We start from the raw sequence: 22,988 nt of genomic DNA on the forward strand, positions 1-22,988 counted from the left end.
AAGACCAATGAAGTGATTGTGGAATTCAGGAAAGGGAGGTTGAAGGAACACACACCAGTCCTCACTAAGAGATCAGCAGTGAGCTTCCTGGGTGTCAGCATCTCTGAACATCTACCCCAGGCTCAACATACTGATGCAATTATGTAGAAGGCATGCAGCAGATAGATTTCATTAGGAGACTGAGGAGTCTTGCTATGTCACCAAAGACTCTCGCAAATCTCTACAGATGTACCGTGGAGAGAGTTCTGGCTGGATTCATCACCATCTAGTCTGGAGAGATCACTGCACAGGACTGGAAAAAGCCGCAGGAAGTTGCAAAGTCAGCCTGCTCCATCATGGGCACTAGTCCCCGTCCCCCAGCATCGAGGACACCTACCAAAGGCAATGCTTAAAAACCAGCAGCATCCTTCATTAAGGACCTCCATCACCCAGGACATGTTCTCTTCTCCATAAGACCATAAGACATAGGGGCAGATTTAGGCTATTCGGCCCATCAAGTCTGCTCTGCCATTTCATCATGGCTGAACCATTTCCCTCGCAACCCCATTCTCCTGCTGTCTCCCCGTGACCTTTAACATCCCAAATAATCAAGAACCTGCCAACTTTCATCTTAAATGCACCCACTGACCTGGCCTCCACAGTAGCCACAGATTAACCACCCTCTGGCTAAAGAAATTCCTCCACATCTCCTTTTTAAATGTATGTCCCTCTATTCTGAGGCTGCGCTTTCTGCCCCCACTATAGGAAACTTCCTCTCCACATCCACTCTATCTAGGCCTTTCAACATTTGATAGGTTTCAATGAGATCACCCCTCATTGTTTTAAGTTCCAGCGAGTAAAGACCCAGAGTCAGCAATCACCCCTCATACGATAAGCCTTTCATTCCCAGAATCTTTGTCGTGAACTTCCTGGAGTCATAGAGTCATAAAAAAGTACGGCACAGAGCCAGGCTCCTTGTCTCATCTAGTCCATGCTGGAACCATTTCAACTGTCTTCTCCTAGTGATCTGCTCCGGGCCACAGCCCTCCATTCCCCTACAGCCCAGGTACATATCAAAACTTCCCTAAAGTGTTGAAATCAAGCTCGTATGCACTACTTGTGCTGGCAGTTTGTTCCACACTCTCACAACCCTCTGAGTGAAGAAGTTTCCCCTCCTGTTCCCCTTAAACTTTTCACCTTTCACCCTTAACCCATGACTTCTGCTTGTAGTCCCACCTAACCTCAGTGGAGGAAGCCTGCTTGCGTTTACCCTATCTCTACCCCTCATAATTTTGAATACCTCCATCAAATCTCCTCTCAATCTTCTATGCGCTAAGGAATAAAGTCCTAACCTATTCAATCGTTCCTTATAAATCCCCCAGACCTGGCAACATCCTTGTAAATTTTCTGTGTACTCTTTGTTTACCTCTTTCCTGCAGGTAGGTGACCAAAACTGCATGCAAGACTCCAGCTTAGGCCTCATCAACGCTTCATACAACTTCAACATAACATCCCATCTCCTGTGCTCAATAATTTAATATATGAAGGCCAATTTGCCAAAAAGTTTCTTTATAACCCTATCTACCTGTGACACCACTTCCAATGAATTATATACCTGTACTCCCAGGTCCCTCTGTTCTATCACACTTCTCAGTGCCCTACCCTTGTTGGTCCTACCAAAGTGCAACATTTCACATTTGCCTGCATTAAATTCTATCTATTTTCAGCCTATTTTTCTAGCTGGTCCATATCCCATTGCAAGCTCTGATAGTCTTCCTCGTTGTCTACTACACCCCCAATCTTGGTGTCATCTGCAAATTTGCTGATCCAGTTAACCACATTATCATTGATATAGGTGACAAACAACAACTCCGAGCTCTCTCCAATGTCAGCGCATCCTTTCTTAGATAAGGTGTACAAAACAGCCCACAATACTCAAAAGTGAGGCCTCACCAATGCCTAATAAAGACTCGGAATTACATCCTTTTATATTCTAGTCCTCTTGAAATGAATGCTAACTTAGTATTTGCTTTCCTCACCACCGACTCAACCTATAAATTAACCTTTAGGGAATCTTGCACAAAGACTAAGTCCCTTTGCACCTCGGATTTTTGAATTTTCTCCCCATTTAGAAAATAGTCTATGCATTTATTCCTTCTACCGAAGGGCATGACCATATACTTCCCAACACTATATTCCATTTCCCACTTCTTCGGTCATTCTCCTAATCTGTCCAAGTCTTTCAGTAGCCTCCCTGCTTCCTCAACACTACCTGCCCCCTCTGCCTATCTTCATATCGTCTGCAGGCTTGGCCACGGAGCCATCAATTCTGGCGTCCACATCACTGACATACAATGAAAAAGAAGTGGTCCCAACACCAACCCCTGCGGAACAGCACTAGTCACCAGCCAATCATAAGAGACCCCTTCATTCCCAATCATTGCTTTCTGCCAGTCAGCCATTCTTCTACCCATGCTAGCATCTTTCCTGTAATACCCTGGGCTTTTATCTTGCTAAGCAGCCTCACGGCCACATCTCGTCAAAAGCCTTCTGAAAATCCAAATTCTCGTTGCTACCATTAGGGAGGAGGTACAGGAGCCTGAATACACACACTCAACACTTTAGGAATAACTTCTTCCTCTCCATCATCAGATTTCTGAACGGCCCATGAGCACTAGCTCACTACTTTTGCTCTCTTTTTGCACTACTATATAGATAATTAAATTTACACTCAGTGGCCACTTTATTAGGTCCAGGCAGGGAACCCAGTGTGGCCTTCTGCTTCTGTAATGTATCCACTTAAGGTGTGACGTGCTGTACATTCAGAGATGCTCTTCTGCACACCACTGTTGTAATGTGTGGTTATTTGAGTTATTGTTGCCTTCCTGCCAGCTTGAACCAGTCTGGCAATCCTCCTCTGACCTCTCTCATTAACAAGGCACTTTTTCCTCACAGCCCTGCCACTCACTGGATGCTTATTTTTGTTTTTTTGCACCCTTCTCTGTAAACCCTAGAGACTGTTGTGTGTGAAAATCCCAGGAAATCAGCAGTTTCTGAAATACTCAAATCAGCCTGTCTGGCACCAAAAATCGTCCCAAGGTCAGAGTCACTTAGATCACATTTCTTCCCCATACTGATGTTTGGTCTGAACAACAACTGAACCTCTTGACCATGTCTGTGTGCTTTTATGTATTGAGATGCTGCCACAAGATTGGCTGATTAGATATTTGCATCAATGAGTAGATTATAGGGGTGTACCTAATAAAGTGGCCACTATAGGCACTGTATATCTCACTCTGGAATTTATAGTAATTTTTATGTATTGCAATCAATTGTGTCATCAAAATCATTGGCATCAACGGCTGAATGAAACAACAAATTTCACAAAATACTGTATGTAAGTGATAATAAACCTGAGTTGGATTCTGATGGGGTCAGGAGAATTTTTTGTGCTAAAGCCATTGCGTAGATCAAGTCAGGAACATTACATCAGAAATACCAGGAGATACCTGACTGGCGTCATAAAGAACATTATAACCGTAACTCTTAGCATGCTTTAAATGATTTCACCAATTAAATTTGAGTATTGTGATTTTTGCAAGAGCGGCAGCCTGCATTTCCTGCAACTTACCTTGTTCTCGAGTCTGGATGAGGAGCATGGAGGGAAAACTAATGCCCTTTCCTGCAGCTAAACTGAGCAGGGAGTCACGTGGACGAAGCAGTCTGAGGCTCGAGTGGAGAGGGGAGCCATTAGAACCGGCCCCGGGCTACGGACTGCACCCAATATCACTGGAGCCTTTCGCACTGCAGATGTGGAGGCAGGCTCTCAGGCAGGAGGCTAGTGCGGTGTGTAGCTACAATTAAAATCAACTCTTTGCCAAAAGAAAAGGAAGGGGGTGGGGGATTACATCAAAGAAAGATTTCAAATGTATAGTTAGCCGTAGGATTTTGTCTGCACCAGATCCAACCCCTGCAGCTGTGCTTGGCCTCTTTGTTAATGAGAATTCCTGACCCCTCATTTTGTAAGTTAAACTTGTAATCTCAACTAATGAACTGAACAAAGCCATACACTATTTCAGCTTAACCTCCATGTGCTGCGTCTGCTTCTCCCTTCTTCTAATCATTTCTGGGATCCCGGAGACTCTGCTCCCCAGCCAGAACATATGGAAAACACCTTGATTATTAAAACTAAAACACACAATTATTTTTGACAAACAGTATTTTCTCTTTGCTTATAGTTTGCTCTAGCTGGGTGCTGGTTAGTGAGATGGCAAAGGAGTAGTGGGTATGCTGTGTTGGCACCCTGGGGGGCTGCTTCGAGGTGGCTGTTAACACTAACAATGCATTTCACTGTCTGTTTCAATGTATACACGTGATAAATATTTCCCTCTGTAACTTTCATCAGGTGACCACTGTCTGTGTGGATCAGAAATAATATCTGTTCCTCGCAATCACCAAGCTTCCTTACCTGGGCTCCTGTGCACCTGGATCCCCGACTTCCTCATCAGGAGACCACAGTCAGTGTAACATTTCTTTCCTGCTGACAATCAGCACTGGTGCACCTCGGGAGTGTTTAGCCCGCTGCTCTGTTCTCTGTACGTGAATAGGCACGCGCAAATTTCATCTACAAATTCTCACAGCTGTTGTCAGCAGGATCTGAGCGGTTGATGAGAAGGTGTATAGGAGTGGGGTAGATCGGCTGGTTGAGTGCTGTCACAACCACAACTTTGCACTCAACAGCAGTCAGACCCAGGAGATGATTGAGGACTTCAGGAGGGGGAAGTGGAGAGATCGCACACCAGTCCTCACTGAGGGATCATCAGTGGAAAGGGTGAGCAGTTTCAAGTTCCTGGGTGTCAGCATCTCTGAGGGTCTACCCTGGGACAAACATATTGATGCAGTTACAAAGAAGGCAGCACGAGCTCTACTTCCTTAGGAGTTTGAGGAGTCTTGGTATGTCGCCAAAGACACTTGCAAATTTCTATAGACATACCGGGTCCGAGGAGAGAATTCTAACTGGTTGCATCACTGTCTGGTATGGAGAGACCACTGCTGAATTAGAGAAAGCTCCAGAGGGTTGTAGATTTAATCAGCCGCATCACGGGCAGTAGCCTCCTGCTATCAAGGACATTTTCAATAAGTGATGCCTCAAGAAAGTGGCGTTCATCGTTAAGGACTCTCACCGTCCAGGACACATCCGCTTCTCATTACCACCATCAGGATTCCCACTCTCCGAGTTCCCTCCCCTCCACTATCAGATTTCTGAATAGGCAATGAACCCTAGTCATAGAGCACTACAGCACAGAAACAGACCCACAGACCCTTCGGCCCATCTAGTCTGTGTCAAACCATTTAATTTGCCTACTCCCATCGACCTGCTTCGGGGCCTAGCCCTCCATACTCCTCCACACCATCAATTCCTGAATTTCTCTTAAATGTTGAGATGGAACTCACATCCACCGCTTCCACTGGCACCTCATTCCATACTCTCACAACCTTCTGAGTGTAGAAGTTTCCCCTCATGTTCCCTTTAAACATTTTACCTTTTACCCTTAATCCCTGACCTGTAGTTGTAGCCCCACCCAACCTCAGTGGAAAAAACCTGCTTGTGCTTACCCTGTCTGTACCCTCCATAAATTTGTATATCTCTATCAAATCTGCCCTCAATCTCCTACATCCTGGGGAATAAGGTCCCAACCGATTCAATCTCTCCCTAGAACTCAGGTCCTCAAGTCCTGGCAACATCCTTGTAAATATTCCTTGTATTTTCTCAGCCATCTTTCCTGTAGGTAGGTGACCTAAATCTTTTTTCACCACTAATTTATTTCTTTATACTGATTACTGTATTTTTTATAATTTATAGTAATATTTTACCTATTCAACTGTATTGCTGCTGCAAAACAGCAAATTTCAGAATACTGCCTTTTCCGAAAGCTCCTTTCTGGGAAGCACCACAGGGCTATTAAAACAAAAACCTCACCCAAGCACCCATCTGAAAGCACACAAGCCAGTTAGCTTGCTATTGGCTTGCGATATTACACCGAGATAATTCATTTTGATGATATGAGGCACAGATTGAGCAAACAGCCAGCGTCGCTTTCCCAGAGTGGAAATAGCTAATACCTCTGAGCAGAATTTTAGCGTGACTGGAAGAAAGTATAGGGAGAATGTTAGAGGTAGGATTTTACACAGTTACTGGGTGCCGGGAGTGTGGGCACGTGGGCACGTGAATAAGGTATTGGACTAGCGACCTGAAGGTCGTGAGTTTCAGCCCCAGCCAAGGCAGCGTGTTGTGTTCTTGAGCAAGGCACTTAATTATACACTGCTCTGCGATGACACCGGTGCCAAGCTGTATCGGTCCTAATTCCCTTCCCTTGGACAACATCAGTGTCGTGGAGAGGGGAGACTTGCAGCATGGGCAACTGCTGGTCTTCCATACAACCTTGCCCAGGCCTGCGCCCTGGAGAGTGAAGACTTTCCAGGCGAAGATCCATGGTCTCGCAAGACTAACGGATGCCTTTATAAAAGGCCAGCACAACAGTGTGGGCCAAAGGGCCTGTTCTGTGCTGTAATGTTCTATCTTCAATGTGCTTTGCATAATTTGGCTACTCTGTGTGTGTGTGTACCTAGAGGAAATGTCCTCTTTTCAAACGATAATTCAGTGAGGTGGATCATTTTCTTTATTTAGAGTTACAGAGTGGAGTAGGCCTTTCTGGCCCTTTGAGCCATGCCTCCTCAGCAACCCCCAACAAACCTGACCAACCCTAACCGAATCACCAGACAACTTACAGTTCATCTACCTGGTATGTCTTTGGGAGGAAAACCCAAGCATTCCACGGGGCACAGAGCACCTGGCGTGGTAATTGAACTTTGAACCCTGGAACACCCTGGACTGTAACAGTGTCACTCTAACTGCTATGCTAACATGGTGCCCATCTTGATGTAGAGGCATCTGGGAGTAGTCAGTGGATCTATGTGGTGTGTTGTGAATATGTGTGTTCTTTCTCACGAGTAGTGACCATATAAGTTCCAAATTCATTCCCAAATGTCTGCTGAATCACTGAGTCACAGACCAAGGCCTCAGTGTATGTAAGCTGCTGATTCCATCCCTCCATCTTTCAGTTAGGCCGGAGAAATGCCACAATGACTGCTGCTTATGATCACTGCCCACCGGAGCCGGTATCATAGTTCCCTCTTGCCTTTGGGTACCCTTAGTGTGGAGCTTGATGCAAACTCCCTACAGGAGATTGTTACAGCTCTTCTCTCAAAGGTCATGCAGAGTGGGCAGGTTATCAACATGGATGATAGAATAATGATTAAGAAAAGGATAGAAAAGTGGAAGACAATGTGGGAGAGAAGGGATAGATTGATCTTGGAATAGGTTAAAAAGTTGGCACAACATTGTGGACCAAAGGGCTTGTACTGTGCTGAAATGTTCTATGTTCGTGTTGTTAAAACAAATATTAAACATTTTAAATCTCTAAACACAAGAGATCCTGCAGAAGCTGGAAATCCAGAGCAACACACTCAAAATGCTGGAGGAACTCAGCAGGGCAGGCAGCATTAATGGAAACCCTTTGGGTCAAGACCCTACTAGGATTGGAGGGGAAGGGGGAAGATGCCTGAATAAAAAGGTGGTGGGGGCAGGGGAAAAGGACAAGCTAGAAGGTGATAGGGGAAGCCAGGTGGCTGGGGCGGGGTGGGGGGAGGGGGCGGAAGGTGGATGAAGTAAGAAGCTGGGAGATGAGAGATGGAGAAGACAAAGGCAAATTTTTAAACACCTGCAGCTTGTAGTTATTAAATTTTAGTTCAAACAGCAGTTTTGTTTAATCAATGTTGAGTTATTCATTATCTTTAACTACCGGCACATCGGCGTAACAGATGAGGGAGTGGTGTGCATTTTGAAAGTGTTTTGCACCATTTTGGGATGTCCAACAATGGTGTGTAATGTAATACAGATTGTTACTGTTGTAAATTGAGGCAAAGTTGTTTTATAACTGTGGTAAACCATATATATAGATTGTAACTGGGTTACCTGTCTGGACATGCTTGGACAGGCCCCTCTGCTGACTGCTCCTGTGGCTCCTCCCACAGACCCCTGAATAAAGGTGATTGTGTCACTGCTCCTCCCTCAGTCCAGGACAGATACTCAGCATGGACGTTGGTCCATTTACTGTTAATAAAAGCCCTTCAGTATTTACTCTACTTCCAGTCTTTTGGAGTACCTGTAATTGATAGTGCATCAATAATTACATTAAAGACCCAGATGATGTGACAATAAATTAATCTGATTCAGTGTTGTTGATTCAAGAGATCAATATGTGCTGGAATACTGGATCAGAATCAGAATCAGGTTTATTATCACTGGCACGTGTCGTGAAATTTGTTAGCTTAGCAGCAGCAGTTCCATGCAATACATGATAATATAAAAAGAAAAAAAATAATTAAATCAATTATAATAAGTATATTAAATAGATTAAAAATAGTGAAAAACAGAAATAATGTATTTTTTTAAAAAGGGAGATAGTTAGTGTTCAAGGGTTCAAAGTCTATTTGGGAACTGGATGGCAGAGGGGAAGAAGCTGTTGCTGAATCGCAGACTGTTCCTTTAGGCTTCGGTACCTCCTTCCTGATGGTAACAATGAGAAGAGGGCATGTCCTTGTCATAATGGATGCCACCTTTCTGAGCAACCACTCCTTGAAGATGTCCTGGATACCATGGAGGCTAGTACCCAAAAAGAGGCTGACTAATTTTATGACTTTCTGTAGCTTCTTTCGTATCTGTGCAGTAGACCCCCTCACCCCCCATACAAGACAGAGATGCAGCCCGTCAGAATGCTCTCCATGGACATCTATAGAGGTTTTCGAGTGTTCCAGTTGACAAACTAAATCTCTTCAAACTCCTGCTGAAATATAGCCACTGTCTTGCCTTCTTTATGACTACATCAACATGTTGGGACCAGGTTAGATCCTCAGAGATCTTGACACCCAGGAAAAGAAACTGCTCACTCTCTTCACTTCTGATCCTCCTATGAGGATTGGTATGTGTTCCTTTGTCTTACCCCTTCTGAAGTCCACAATCAGTTCTTTCGTCTTACTGACATTGAGTGCCAGGTTGTTGCTGCGATACCACTCAATTAGCTGGCACATCTTACCCATGTACACCCTCTCATCTCCATATGAGATTCTACCAACAATGGTTGTATCATCAACAAATTTATAGATGGTATTTGAGCTATGCCTAACTATATAGTCATGGGTGTAGAGAGAGCAGAGTACTGGGCTAAGCATTAATTGTCAGCGAGGAGGAGATATTATCACCAATCCACATAGATTGTGGTCTTTGGGTTAGGAAGTTGAGGATCCAATTGCAGAGGGGAATACAGAGGCCCAAGTTCTGTAACGTATTGATCAGGACTATGGGAATGATGGTGTTAAACGCTGAGCTATAGTCAACAAACAGCATCCTGATATAGGTGTTTGTATTGTCCAGGTGATCGAAGGGCATGAGAAGAGCCATTGAGATTGTGTCTGCCGTAGACCTATTGTGGTGACAGGCAAATTGCAATGGGTCCAGGTCCATGTAGTTCAGTCTAGTCATGACCAACCTCTCAGAGCATTTCATCACTGTAGATGTGAGTGCTATCGGGCAATAGTCATTAAGGCAGTTCACACTCCTCTTCTTAGGCACTGATATAAATGTTGCCTTTTTGAAGCAGTTGGGAACTTCCAGCTGTAGCGGTGAGAGGTTAAAAATGTCTTTGAATACTCCCGCCAGTTGGTTGATACAAGTTTTCAGAACCTTACCAGGTACTCCATCAGGGCCTGCCACCTTACGAGGGTTCACCCTACTAAAAGACTGCAAGACCATAACACATAGGAGCAGAATCAGGCCACTCAGCCCATCAAGTCTGCTCCACCATTCAATCATGGCTGATTCCCAATCCCGCTCAACCCCATACACCTGCCTTCTCGCCTTACCCTTTGATGCCCTGACCGATCGGGAAATGATCAACTTCTGCCTTAAAAATACCCACGGACTTGGCCTCCACTGCAGTCTATGGCAAAGCATTCCACAGATTCACTACTCTCTGGCTAGAAAAATCCTCCTTACCTCTGTTCTAAAAGGTTGCCCCTCAATTTTGAGGCTGTGCCCTCTAGGACTGAATACCCCCACCAGAGGAAACATTCTCTCCATATCCACCTTATTCAGTCCTTTCAACATTTGGTGGGATTCAATGAGATCACCACACATTCTTCTAAATTCCAGTGAGTACAGGCCCAAGGCCTCCTCCTTAAAATAAATCCAACATTGCATTTACCTTCTTTATCACAGACTCAACCGGTAAATTAACCTTCTGGGAGTCTTGCACGAGGACTCCAAAGTCCCTCTGAACCTCTGATGTTTGAACCTTCTCCCCATTTAGATAATAGTCCACACTATTGTTCCTTTTACCAAAATGTGATATCATACATTTCCCAACACTGTATTCCATCTGCCACTTTTTTGCCCAGTCTTCCAATTTGTCTGTCCTGCTGCAATCGCATTGCTTCCTCAGCTCTACCTATCCCTCCACCTATCCTTGTATCATCTGCAAACTTTGCCACAGAGCTTTCAATTCCATTACCTAATCATTGACAAACAATGTGAAGAGTAGCGGTCCCAATACTGACCCCTGAAGAACTCCACTAGTCACCAGCAGACAACCAGAAAAGGCCTCCTTTATTCCCACTCGCTGCCCTCTGCCTGTCAGCCATTCTGCTCTCCATGCCAGTATTTTTCTTGTAATGCCATAGGGTTTTATCTTGTTAAGCAGCCTCATGTGTGACATCTTATCAAACGCCTTTTGAAAATCCAAGTGAGTGATGTCCATTGCCTCTCTTTTGTCTACCCTGCTTGTTACTTCCTCAAAGAACTCTAACAGATTTGTCAGATTTCCTTTTACAGAAACCATGCTAATTATTTTATAAAGTACTTCAAAACCTCATTCTTAGTAATAGACACCAACACTTTCCCAACCACTGAGGTTAGGCTAACTGGCCTATAATTTCCTTTCCTTTGCCTTCCTCCCATCTTAAAGAGTGGAATGACATTTGCAATCTCCCAGTCCTCTGGGACTGGAAGGCAGCCTAACATTGGCCTCCAAGACAGAGATCACAGGGTCACCGGGTGCAGCAGGGATCCTCAGAGCTGTGGTTTTATTCTCCCTTTCAAAGCGAGCATAAAAGCCATCAAGCTCATCTGGTAGTGAAGCGTCACTGCCATTCATGCTATTGGGTTTCGCTTTGTAGGACGTAATGTCCTGCAAACCCTGCCAGAGTTGACCTACATCTGATGTTGTCTCCAACTTCACTCGGAATTGTCTTTTCAGTCTTGAAATAGCTTTCCGTAAGTGATACTTGGTTTTCTTGTACAGACCTGGGTCACTAGACTTAAATGCACAGATTTAGTCCTCAGCAGATGACACATCTCTTGGTTCATCCACAGCTTTTGGTTTGGGAATGTACAGGAAATTTTCGTAGGCACACACTCATCCACACAGGTTTTAATGAAATCGGTGACAGTTATGACGTGCACATCCAGCCTCAAAGATGAATCCCTGAATACAGTCCAGTCCACTGATTCAAAGTAGTCCTTTAGGCACTCCTGTGCTTCCCTTGTCCAAACCTTCCCTCAGGATCTAATCTGGTCCCAACATATTGATGCAGTTATAAAGAAGGCAAGACAGTGACAATACTTTATTAGGAGTTTGAGGAGATTTGGTATGTCAACAAATACACTCAAAAACTTCTATAGATGTACCGTGGAGAGCATTCTGACAGGCTGCATCACTGTCTGGTTTGCACAGGACCAAAAGAAACTGCAAAGGGCTGTAAATTTAGTCAGCTCCATCTTGGGTACTTGCCTACAAAGTACCCAGGACATCTTCAAGGAGCGGTGTCTCAGAAAGGCAGCGTCCATTATTAAGGACCTCCAGCACCCAGGGCATGCCCTTTTCTCACTGTTACCATCAGGTAGGAGGTACAGAAGCCTGAAGGCACACACTCAGCGATTCAGGAACAGCTTCTTCCCCTCTGCCATCCGATTCCTAAATGGACACTGAACCCTTGGACACTACCTCACTTTTAAAACATATATAGTATGTCTATTTTTTGCATGATTTTTAATCTATACATATACTACATAAATATACATATACTGCAAAAAGTATACTGAATAAGATTAATTAATTAATTAATTGTTATTATTATTTTATTCTTTTTCTTCTATATTATGTATTGCATTGAACTGCTGCTACTAAGTTAACAAATCTCACTTCACATGCTGATGATAATAAACCTGATTCTGATTCTGATTCATGGTCCTCACTGCTGGTGCTGCAGTCTTCAGTCTCTGCCTACACTCAGGGAGTAGAAGTACAGCCAGGTGATCAGACTTTCTGAAGTGAGGGCGAGAAGTAGTATGATAGACATTCTTGACGGTGGTGCAACAATGGTCCAGCGTGTTGTTTCCCCTGGTACTACAAGTGATTTATTGTGTGACTTTGTCAAGCTGGCCCCGTTAAAATCCCCCAAAATGATGCTGAAGGTGTCAGGATGTGCTGAGGAGAAATCTCTTGGTTTTCTTCCACTAGAACATTGGAACTAGGAGCAGGAGTTGCCCATTTGGCCTGTTGAACCTGCTCCATCATTCATCTGATCTGGGCATGGACTCAGCTCTACCAGTCAGACCTTCCCCAGAACTCCTCATTTCCCCTGCAATGCAAAAACTGTGTCTTAAATACACCCAGTAGCTTCTTTATTAAGTATGTAATAAAGATCATGTTCTTCTGCTGCCGTAGCCCATCCACTGCAAGGTTCGATGTGTTGTACGTTCAGAGACGCTCTTCTCCACACCACTGTTGTAGCACGTGGTTATTTGAGTTACTGTCACCTTCCTGTCGGCTTAAGCCAGTCTAACCATTCTCCTCTGATCTCGCTCATCAACAAGACAATTTCACCCACAGCGCTGACACACACTTGCTTTTTGCACCCTACTCTGTAAACTCTCGAGACTGATGTGCCTGAGATGAGCGGTCCTGAGAAAGTCAAACCACGTCGCCTGGCACCAAAAATCATTTCACCATCAAAGTCACTTAGATCACATTTCTTCCCCATTTTGATATTTGATCTGAGCAACAACTGAACCACATGACCATGTCTGCTTGTTTTTATGTATTGAGTTGCGGCCATGTGACTGGCTGATTAGATATTTGCATTAACGAGAAGTGTACAGGTTTACCGAATGAAGTGGACACTGTGAATATTTAATGAGGTACCCTCCACTGCTTCTCAGGGCAGAAGATTCCCTGGATTCACAAATCCCTCACCACACCCTCACCCCTTAATCCCCCACCCCACTAATCCACCACTCTATACCTCACCACACTCCAGCACCTGTCACCCCCTTACTACCCCTCACACCTCCATACCACCCCTCACCCCTCCTCATCCCCAGACCACTCCTCACCCCCCACACCCCTCCTCATCCCCCACACCACCCCTCATCCCCTTACCCCCAACCCCCCTCACCCCTCCTCACCCCTCACACCCTTTATTCCTGCACACCACCCCTCACCCCCTCACACCTCCACACCACCCCTCAATGCCCCTCAGCCCCCATCGACAACAGGAAAATTGTGGCGGAGAGTTTTTCCAGTGGAACAGCTGTTGCACTGGGACAGTTCCACTCTCCTGAGCTCGGAAGTCTGGGTCCAGTGGTACGAGTAGTCAGCACAACCTGGGTCTTCCCTAGTTGCAGGGGATGACAGTGACTTCTGTGCTTCTTCGAGCCCTTCGCTCTCCCAAAAGCATTGCAGAACCTCCTGCCTAGCCATTGGCTCTCAGTATAGATCTCACCCACCCAGTCCATCAGAGCGGAGTTTATATGCCAACATACCCCTGTCTCACCAGGGTACAAGGCCCACCAGCTTGCCTGCCTGGTCTAGCCCGCCTGGTCTAGCTCACATGGTCTAGCTCGCCTGGTCTAGCCCGCCTGGTCTAGCTCGCCTGGCCTAGCTCACCTGGTCTAGCTCACCTGGTCTAGCCTGCCTGGTCTAGCCCGCCTGGTCTAGCTCACCTGGTCTAGCCCGCCTGGTCTAGCCCGCCTGGTCTAGCTCACCTGGTCTAGCCCACCTGGTCTAGCCCGCCTGGTCTAGCTCGCCTGGTCTAGCTCACCTGGTCTAGCTCACCTGGTCTAGCCCCCCTGGTCTAGCTCACCTGGTCTAGCTCGCCTGGTCTAGCCCGCCTGGTCTAGCTCACCTTGTCTAACTTGCCTGGTCTAGCCCGCCTGGTCTAGCTCACCTGGTCTAGGCTGCCTGGTCTAGCCCGCCTGGTCTAGCTCACCTGGTCTAGGCTGCCTGGTCTAGCCCGCCTGGTCTAGCTCACCTGGTCTAGCCTGCCTGGTCTAGCTCACCTGGTCTAGCCCGCCTGGTCTAGCCCGCCTGGTCTAGCTCACCTGGTCTAGCCCACCTGGTCTAGCCCCCCTGGTCTAGCTCACCTGGTCTAGCTCGCCTGGTCTAGCCCGCCTGGTCTAGCTCACCTTGTCTAACTTGCCTGGTCTAGCCCGCCTGGTCTAGCTCACCTGGTCTAGGCTGCCTGGTCTAGCCCGCCTGGTCTAGCTCACCTGGTCTAGCCCGCCTGGTCTAGCTCACCTGGTCTAGCTCACCTGGTCTAGCTCACCTGGTCTAACTCGCCTGGTCTAGCCCGCCTGGTCTAGCTCACCTGGTCTAGCTCATCTGGTCTAGCCCGCCTGGTCTAGCTCACCTGGTCTAGCCCGCCTGGTCTAGCCCGCCTGGTCTAGCTCGCCTGGTCTAGCCCACCTAGTCTAGCTCACCTGGTCTAGCCCGCCTGGTCTAGCTCGCCTGGTCTAGCTCACCTGGTCTAGCCCGCCTGGTCTAGCCCGCCTGGTCTAGCTCGCCTGGTCTAGCTCACCTGGTCTAGCCCGCCTGGTCTAGCCCACCTAGTCTAGCTCACCTGGTCTAGCTCATCTGGTCTAGCCCGCCTGGTCTAGCTCACCTGGTCTAGCCCGCCTGGTCTAGCCCGCCTGGTCTAGCCCACCTAGTCTAGCTCACCTGGTCTAGCTCATCTGGTCTAGCCCGCCTGGTCTAGCTCGCCTGGTCTAGCTCACCTGGTCTAGCCCGCCTGGTCTAGCCCACCTAGTCTAGCTCACCTGGTCTAGCTCATCTGGTCTAGCCCGCCTGGTCTAGCTCACCTGGTCTAGCCCGCCTGGTCTAGCCCGCCTGGTCTAGCTCACCTGGTCTAGCTCCTCTGGTCTAGCCCGCCTGGTCTAGCTCACCTGGTCTAGCCCACCTGGTCTAGCCCGCCTGGTCTAGCTCGCCTGGTCTAGCTCACCTGGTCTAGCCTGCCTGGTCTAGCTCACCTGGTCTAGCCCGCCTGGTCTAGCCCGCCTGGTCTAGCTCACCTGGTCTAGCCCACCTGGTCTAGCCCGCCTGGTCTAGCTCACCTGGTCTAGCTCGCCTGGTCTAGCCCGCCTGGTCTAGCTCACCTTGTCTAACTTGCCTGGTCTAGCCCGCCTGGTCTAGCTCACCTGGTCTAGCTCATCTGGTCTAGCTCGCCTGGTCTAGGCTGCCTGGTCTAGCCCGCCTGGTCTAGCTCACCTGGTCTAGCCCGCCTGGTCTAGCTCACCTGGTCTAGCTCACCTGGTCTAGCTCACCTGGTCTAACTCGCCTGGTCTAGCCCGCCTGGTCTAGCTCACCTGGTCTAGCTCACCTGGTCTAGCTCACCTGGTCTAACTCGCCTGGTCTAGCCCGCCTGGTCTAGCTCACCTGGTCTAACTCGCCTGGTCTAGCCCGCCTGGTCTAGCTCACCTGGTCTAGCTCACCTGGTCTAGCCCGCCTGGTCTAGCTCACCTGGTCTAGCTCGCCTGGTCTAGCCCGCCTGGTCTAGCTCACCTGGTCTAACTCGCCTGGTCTAGCCCGCCTGGTCTAGCTCACCTGGTCTAGGCTGCCTGGTCTAGCCCGCCTAGTCTAGCTCATCTGACCTAGCCCACCTGGCCTAGCTCACCTGGTCTAGCTCACCTGGTCTAGCTCACCTGGTCTAGCCTGCCTGGTCTAGCCTGCCTGTTGAAGTGGTGTATCAGGGTGTGGCTGCTTTCACATACTGGGAGCCACAGGTGCCAGCTGAGTGTCCGGTGGGGACCAAAGGTGTGTGAGCTGCCCCAGAATGGACACAACAAGCCCCTCCACCCCTCCCATACACCCCAATGTAAAACCACATGTATGAAACTGGGTTCATTTCTCACCTGTGCCCATGTTATTTGAACCCGTAGTTTCTGAAACACTGCTCTGGTAATAGAGAAGATATAACAGAATACCTGTAAATTATGCAGCCTCCTGTGAGGAACAGAGAAACAAAACCCAGGCTGATTCAGAATAAACTGCTGAAGATTCCTCTCCAATCCCCACAGGCAGTTAAACCAAGCTTCATGAGACAACAGGAACCCATAAATCCTTCTGAGAACCGCTGCTGATTCGCTGACCTGCCTTTCTAGCTTGTAACTGTCCATGCAAAAAACCTGGTGCAAAGTGCGAGGCGAGAAATGTATTAAAATAAGCTACACACTGCACAGCACAAGCACTCTGGACGAAGGAGGCAGGACAGCGCCTCTGCTCTGTAGATCTGACATGTCTCCGAAACCACCGGCAAACTTCTATAGATGCACGGTGGTAGGAATCCTATTGGCTGGATCATGGCCTAGTGTGGAAACAGGGACGGAGATGGCTGCAGAAGGTGGCGGACACCGCCCAGTCCATCACAGGCAAAGCCCACCCCACCAGTGAGCACATTTACATGGAAATAACAGGAAAGCAGCATCCATTTTCAAAGACCTGCACCTTCTCTTCTCGCTATGACCATTGAGCAGGAGTTACAGGAGCCTTAGGTTGGCTCCACCAGGTTTAGAAACTATTGTTACCCCTCAACCATCAGGCTCCTGAATCAGTGTGAATAACTTCACACCAACAGACTCACTTTCAACAACTCTTTACAACTCAGCTCCTCAGTATAATTTATTCATTTGCACCATTGGCCCTCTTTTACAAATTGGTTTTTGTCAATGTTTGTTTATGTATAGTTTGTTAATAAATTCTATTGTATTTCTTTATTTATCTGTGAATGTCCACGAGAAAAAAAACCTCAGTATTGTATATGGAGACATATATGTACAATGTATGTACATGATAATATACTTTCTGCGAACTTTTGAATTCCCATTCACAGACTGTGGGGTATCGATACGTCACCTGTCAACAGTCGGTACCAGACTGTGGGGTATCGACGCGTCACCTGTCAACAGTCGGTACCAGACTGTGGGGTATCGACGCGTCAGCTGTCAACAGTCAGTAATGGACTGTGGGCTATCGGTACGTCACCTGACAACAGTCGGTAATGGACTGTGGGCTATTGATACGTCACCTGTCAACAGTCGGTACCGGACTGTGGGGTATCGATACGTCACCTGTCAACAGTCGGTACCGGGCTGTGGGGTATTGATACGACACCTGACAACAGTCGGTACCGAACTGTGGGGTATGGGTATGTCACCTGTCAACAGTCGGCACCGGACTGTGGGTTGACGGAACGTCACCTGAAAACAGTCGGCACCGGACTGTGGGGTATCGGTACGTCACCTGTCAACAGTCAGCACCGGACTGTGGGTTGACGGTACGTCACCTGACAACAGTCGGCACCGGACTGTGGGGTATCGATACGTCACCTGTCAACAGTCGGTACCGGACTGTGGGTTGACAGTACGTCACCTGACAACAGTCGGCACTGGACTGTGGGGTATCGATACGTCACCTGTCAACAGTTGGCACCGGATTGTGGGTTGACGGTACGTCACCTGACAACAGTCGGTAATGGACTGTGGGGTATCGATATGTCACCTGTCAACAGTCGGTAATGGACTTTGGGGTATCGGTACGTCACCTGTCAACAGTCGGTACCGGACTGTGGGTTAACGGTACGCCACCTGACAACAGTCGGTACCGGACTGTGGGGTATCGGTACGTCACCTGTCAACAGTCGGTACCGGGCCACAGGGGTATCGATACGTCACCTGTCAACAGTCGGTAATGGACTGTGGGGTATCAATATGTCACCTGTCAACAGTCGGTAATGGACTTTAGGGTATTAGTACGTCACCTGTCAACAGTCGGTACCGGACTGTGGGTTAACGGTACGTCACCTGTCAACAGTCGGTCCCGGGCTGTGGAGTATTGACACATCACCTGTGAATAATCAGTACCAGAGATCCATGGTAAACAAAGTGACCACTGTCATTTTCCTTGTGCTCTCAAGTCCTGCCGAACATTTCTATTCCAGGCAACATATCCGTCCAAACAGAATCCAATCCCCTCTCCTCGAACTTCAATTACAACCCACTGTACCTGCAGTCCTTGCCAGGAACTGTTGCCTAATAAATATTAGCTTAAAGATGAGCATTTTTTGACGTGACCTATTTGTGACTTTTACCAGGAGTGTTGTTAATGAAGAGCCTGAACATTGTTGAGGATCCCTATGGCATCGGGAAGGAGGTACAGGAGCATCAGGACCAGGACAGTCGGACTGGAGAACAGATTCTTCCCTCAGGCTGTGAGCCTAATGAATATCCTGTCACCTCAGAGGTCTTGTCACCAGGACAGTGAGTTGTTTACATTTTACCTGTGCTGTGCACTATGTACATTTTGAATTATATTTCATTATGGTAATATTATGGTTTTCCACTCTGTGCTATGTGTGATGTATGTTGTGTGGGTCATGGTAATCCAGAGGAGCATCGTTTCATTTGGTTGTATACATGTCCAGTCAGATGACAATAACCTTGAACATATGCCTTGAAACATGTGGATAAATGCACCGTTTGTGTCAATGCCCAACACAGTCTGAGGATGTGCTGGGGGCAGCCCACCAGTGTTGCCGTGCTTCCGGTGCCAACATTGCATGCCCACAACTTACTAACCCTAACCTGTGCATTTTAGGAATGTGGGAGGAAACTGCAGCGTCTGGAGGAAACCCACACGGTAACCGGGAGAACACAGAGACAGCAGCGGGAATTGAACCCGGGTTGTTGGCACTCATCGCTACACTACCGTGCCACCCCCAGAATGGAAGGTGCATTTCAGATGCAGTTCTTGGGACAGAAACAATACAATCAACAGTAGACCATCTCCTCACTTAGTCAAAGTCGGGTTTATTGTCATCTGCACAAATACACATGCACAGGTACAATGAAAAACTTCCTTGCAGCAGCATTCCAGTCACAGAGCATCAGATAAGCAACATTCACAAGAAACACATAAATTAAACATCAATTCTACATGATTTTTGCACAAAACATAAATTAAACAATACTGTAAATGATACACGCTCACCTTCTCATTCAGTGAGAGTATAAACCTCAATTCCGTTTTCCCAACCTAAGTTCCTGTCCTGATTCCTATCGTTCAGCAGGCCCTTTGGCCCATCGTGCAGCCACTGTTCATGAAGGTAGATACCTACTCCTAACTGCCTATATGTGGTCATCTCCCTCCCTTCCTTGCCTAATCATGCATCTACCTTAATGCCTCTTAAACATTGCAATTCCATCTGCTTTTACCACCGACCCAGGCACCTCCACACTCTGTGTTAAAAAGCATCTTGCCTGATAAAATCTACTTTAACTTTCCCCCTCTTACCTTGAAGCTCTGTCCTCCAGTAGCTGACATATCCACCTTGGGGATAAAGACTTTATCCTGCCATATCAATGATGATCTGTCTTGACTAAAGATAAAGATGAGATTTATCTGTCACATGTACATCGAAACATGCAGTGAAACGTGTGGTTTGCGTCAATGACCAACATAGTCCGAGGCTGTGCTGGTGGCAGCCTGCAAGTGACACGGTGCATCCAGTGCCAGTATAGTATGGCCACACAGTACTAAACCTAACCCATATGTTTTTGGACTGTGGGAGGAACCTGGAGCACCCGGAGGAAACTCACATGCTCACGGGGAGAACGTACAAATTTCTTACAGACAGTGGCAGGAATTGAACCTCAGTCGCGGGTGCTGTAATGTGATGCGCTAAACACTACACAACTGCGTCAGTCTGTCTTGAACCTCTACCCACCAGTAGTCGTCATTTTCACCCTAAGGAAAAAGATTCTAGTCCTCATTCTGAGGAAAAAGCAACCCTTGACATTTTCATCGTGAGGAAAAACACTATCTACCACATTAATCTTCCATCTGTATTTATTGATCTGCCTTGAATCAGAGATTAAACATTCTCTTCCCTCTGGGATAGACAATATCATCAACTTACCATCCGTGAGTGAAAGCATTTCAAACAACTCAATTCCTGAGAGGCTTCGTCCTTATTCCAGAACTGAGTTCTGGACTGTCCAATCTTCCACTGAATTAGGGGACGGTACAAATTTTGTCAGTGCACCATAGGAAGCATCTTTTCTGGATGCATCACAGCTTGGCTTGGCAACGGCTGTGCTCGTGGCCACAGGAAGCTGCAGAGAGTTGTGGACACAGCTCAGCACATCGCAGAAACTGCGTTTGCAATTCCTGAGCTAATTCCGATCCAGCTGAGGGCTCCAAATCAGAATCAGGTTTAATATCACTGGCATTTGTTGTTTTGTGCCAGCAGTGCATTGCAATTCCTAAATTAAAAACTATAAGTGACAATAAGAAAGAATTGGCGTATAAAATAAATTACGTAATTAGTACACAAAGAGAGCAGAAAAATAAAAAAAATATTGAAGTTGAGTACGTGTGTTAATTATCTGTTCAAAAATCTGAAGGTGGAAGGGAAGTAGCTGCTCCTAAAACACTGCGTGTGTGTCTTCAGGCTCCTGTACCTCCTCCCTGATGGTAGCAATGAGAAGAGGGCATGCCTTGGGTGATGGGGGTCCTTAACGATGGATTTTGCCTTTTTTGGGGCATCACCTTTTGAAGGAGTCCTCAGTGGTGGGAGCACAAATGCCAGTGTGAAGTAGGCCACAAGGCTATAAGATAGAGGAGCAGAATTAGGCCATTTGGCCCATCAAGTCTGCTCTGCCATTCCATCATGGCTGATTTATTATCTTTCTCAACCCATTCTCCTGCCTTCTCCCCAAGCTGGGGATGGACAGGAGGATTAAAAGGGCTATTGATTTCACAGGGATGAAGGAAGTTGAAGACAATAACACCACAGCTGACCAAGGCATCTACCTCACAGATATCTACGTAAGATCATAAGACAGATATAACTTTCAAAGTTCAAAGTAAATTTATTATCAAAGTACATACGTGTCATCATATGCAACCCTCAGATTCTTTTTCTTGCAGGCATTCATAATAAATACAAGAAACACAACAGAATCAATGAAAGACCACGCCAATAAGATGGACCACTACCAATGTGCAAAAGACGATAAACTGACAAAGTTGGATAGATTTTTGCATAGTATAGGGGTTATGGGGAAAAGTCAGGTAAGTGGAGATGAGTCCATGGCTAGATCAACCATGATCTCATTGAATGGCAGAGCAGGCTCTACGGACCAGATGACTTACTCCTGCTCCTATTTCTTATGTTCTTAAATTGTGCAAATACAAAAGAAAAAAAAAGTAATAAATAAATAAGCAGTAAATATTGAGAGCATGAAATAAAGAGTCCTTGAAAGTGAGTCCACAGGTTGTGGGAACGGTTCAGAGATGGAGCAAGTGAAGCTATCCCCTCTGGTTCAAGAGCCTGATGATTGAGGGGTAATAACTGTATTTGAACCCAGTGGCGTGGGTTTTAAGGCTCCTGTACCTCCTTCCTGATGGCAACGGCAAGATGAGAACATGGCCTGGGTGGTGGGATCCCTGACGATAGATGCTGCTTTCCTGTGGCAATGCTCCATGTAGATGTGCTCAATGGTGGGAGGGCTTTACTCGTGATGGACTGGACCGTATCCACTACTTTTTGTAGGATTTTCCATGCAAGGGCATTGGTGTTCCATAGCAGGCTGTGATGCAACCAGAAAATAGCAGTACCTACTGCTGTCTGTAAGGAGTTTGTACGTTCTCCACTTGACCATGTAGGTTTCCTCCCAGTGCTCCAGTTTCCTCCCACATTCCAAGCACATATGGTTGGCGAGTTGTGGACAGACTATGTCAGCAGCAGAACTAGAGGTCATGGATTAAGGTTGAAAGGTGAAATATTGAAAGGGAACCTGAGGGGGAACTTCGTCACTCAGAGGGTGTTAGTGTGGAACAAGCTGCCAGCAGAAGTAGTGGACGCGGGTGCGATCGCAACATTTTAGAGAAATTTGGATAGGTTCACGGATGTGCTGAAAGGGCTGTTTCTGTTCTGCAGCTCAATGTCTAAGGGTTATAGGAATAGGGGCCAAACACTGACAAATGGGACTTGCTCAGGAGGGCAGCTTTGCAAGCCTAGGCAGGTTGGGCCAAAGGGCCTGACTATCAAACCACATTCCTACCAAGGTAATTCATCTAACATACCTTCAAGTTCAAGCTTATTGTCATCAGACTGTACGTATATACAAGCAAATGAAACAATGGTCCTCTGGACCACGGTGCACCCACACAACATATATCACACACAGTACATAAACCAAAATATTACCATAATACGTTAATAGAATATAATTCAAAATGCATGTAGTGCGCAGTACGGGTAAATAGTAAACAGCTTGCTGTCCTAGTTTCGAGACCTCGGTGGTACAGGTTATACATTAGTCTCACAGACTGAGGGAAGCTGTTACCCAGTCTGACGGTCCCAGTCCTGATGCTCCTGAACCTCCTCCCTGACAGTGGTGGGTCAAAGAGACTGTGCGATGGGTGGTCGGGGTCCTCAACAACGGTTCGTGCTCTTTGTTTGCACCGTTCCAGGTAAATGTCACAAATACTGGGGAGAGAGACCCCAGTGATCCTCTTGGCTTACTGAAATAGTGACAAATATTAGATTACAATCAT

The sequence above is a fragment of the Mobula birostris genome, chromosome 15 (genome assembly GCF_030028105.1).
Source record: "Mobula birostris isolate sMobBir1 chromosome 15, sMobBir1.hap1, whole genome shotgun sequence".
In the NCBI taxonomy this organism is placed as follows: domain Eukaryota; kingdom Metazoa; phylum Chordata; class Chondrichthyes; order Myliobatiformes; family Myliobatidae; genus Mobula; species Mobula birostris.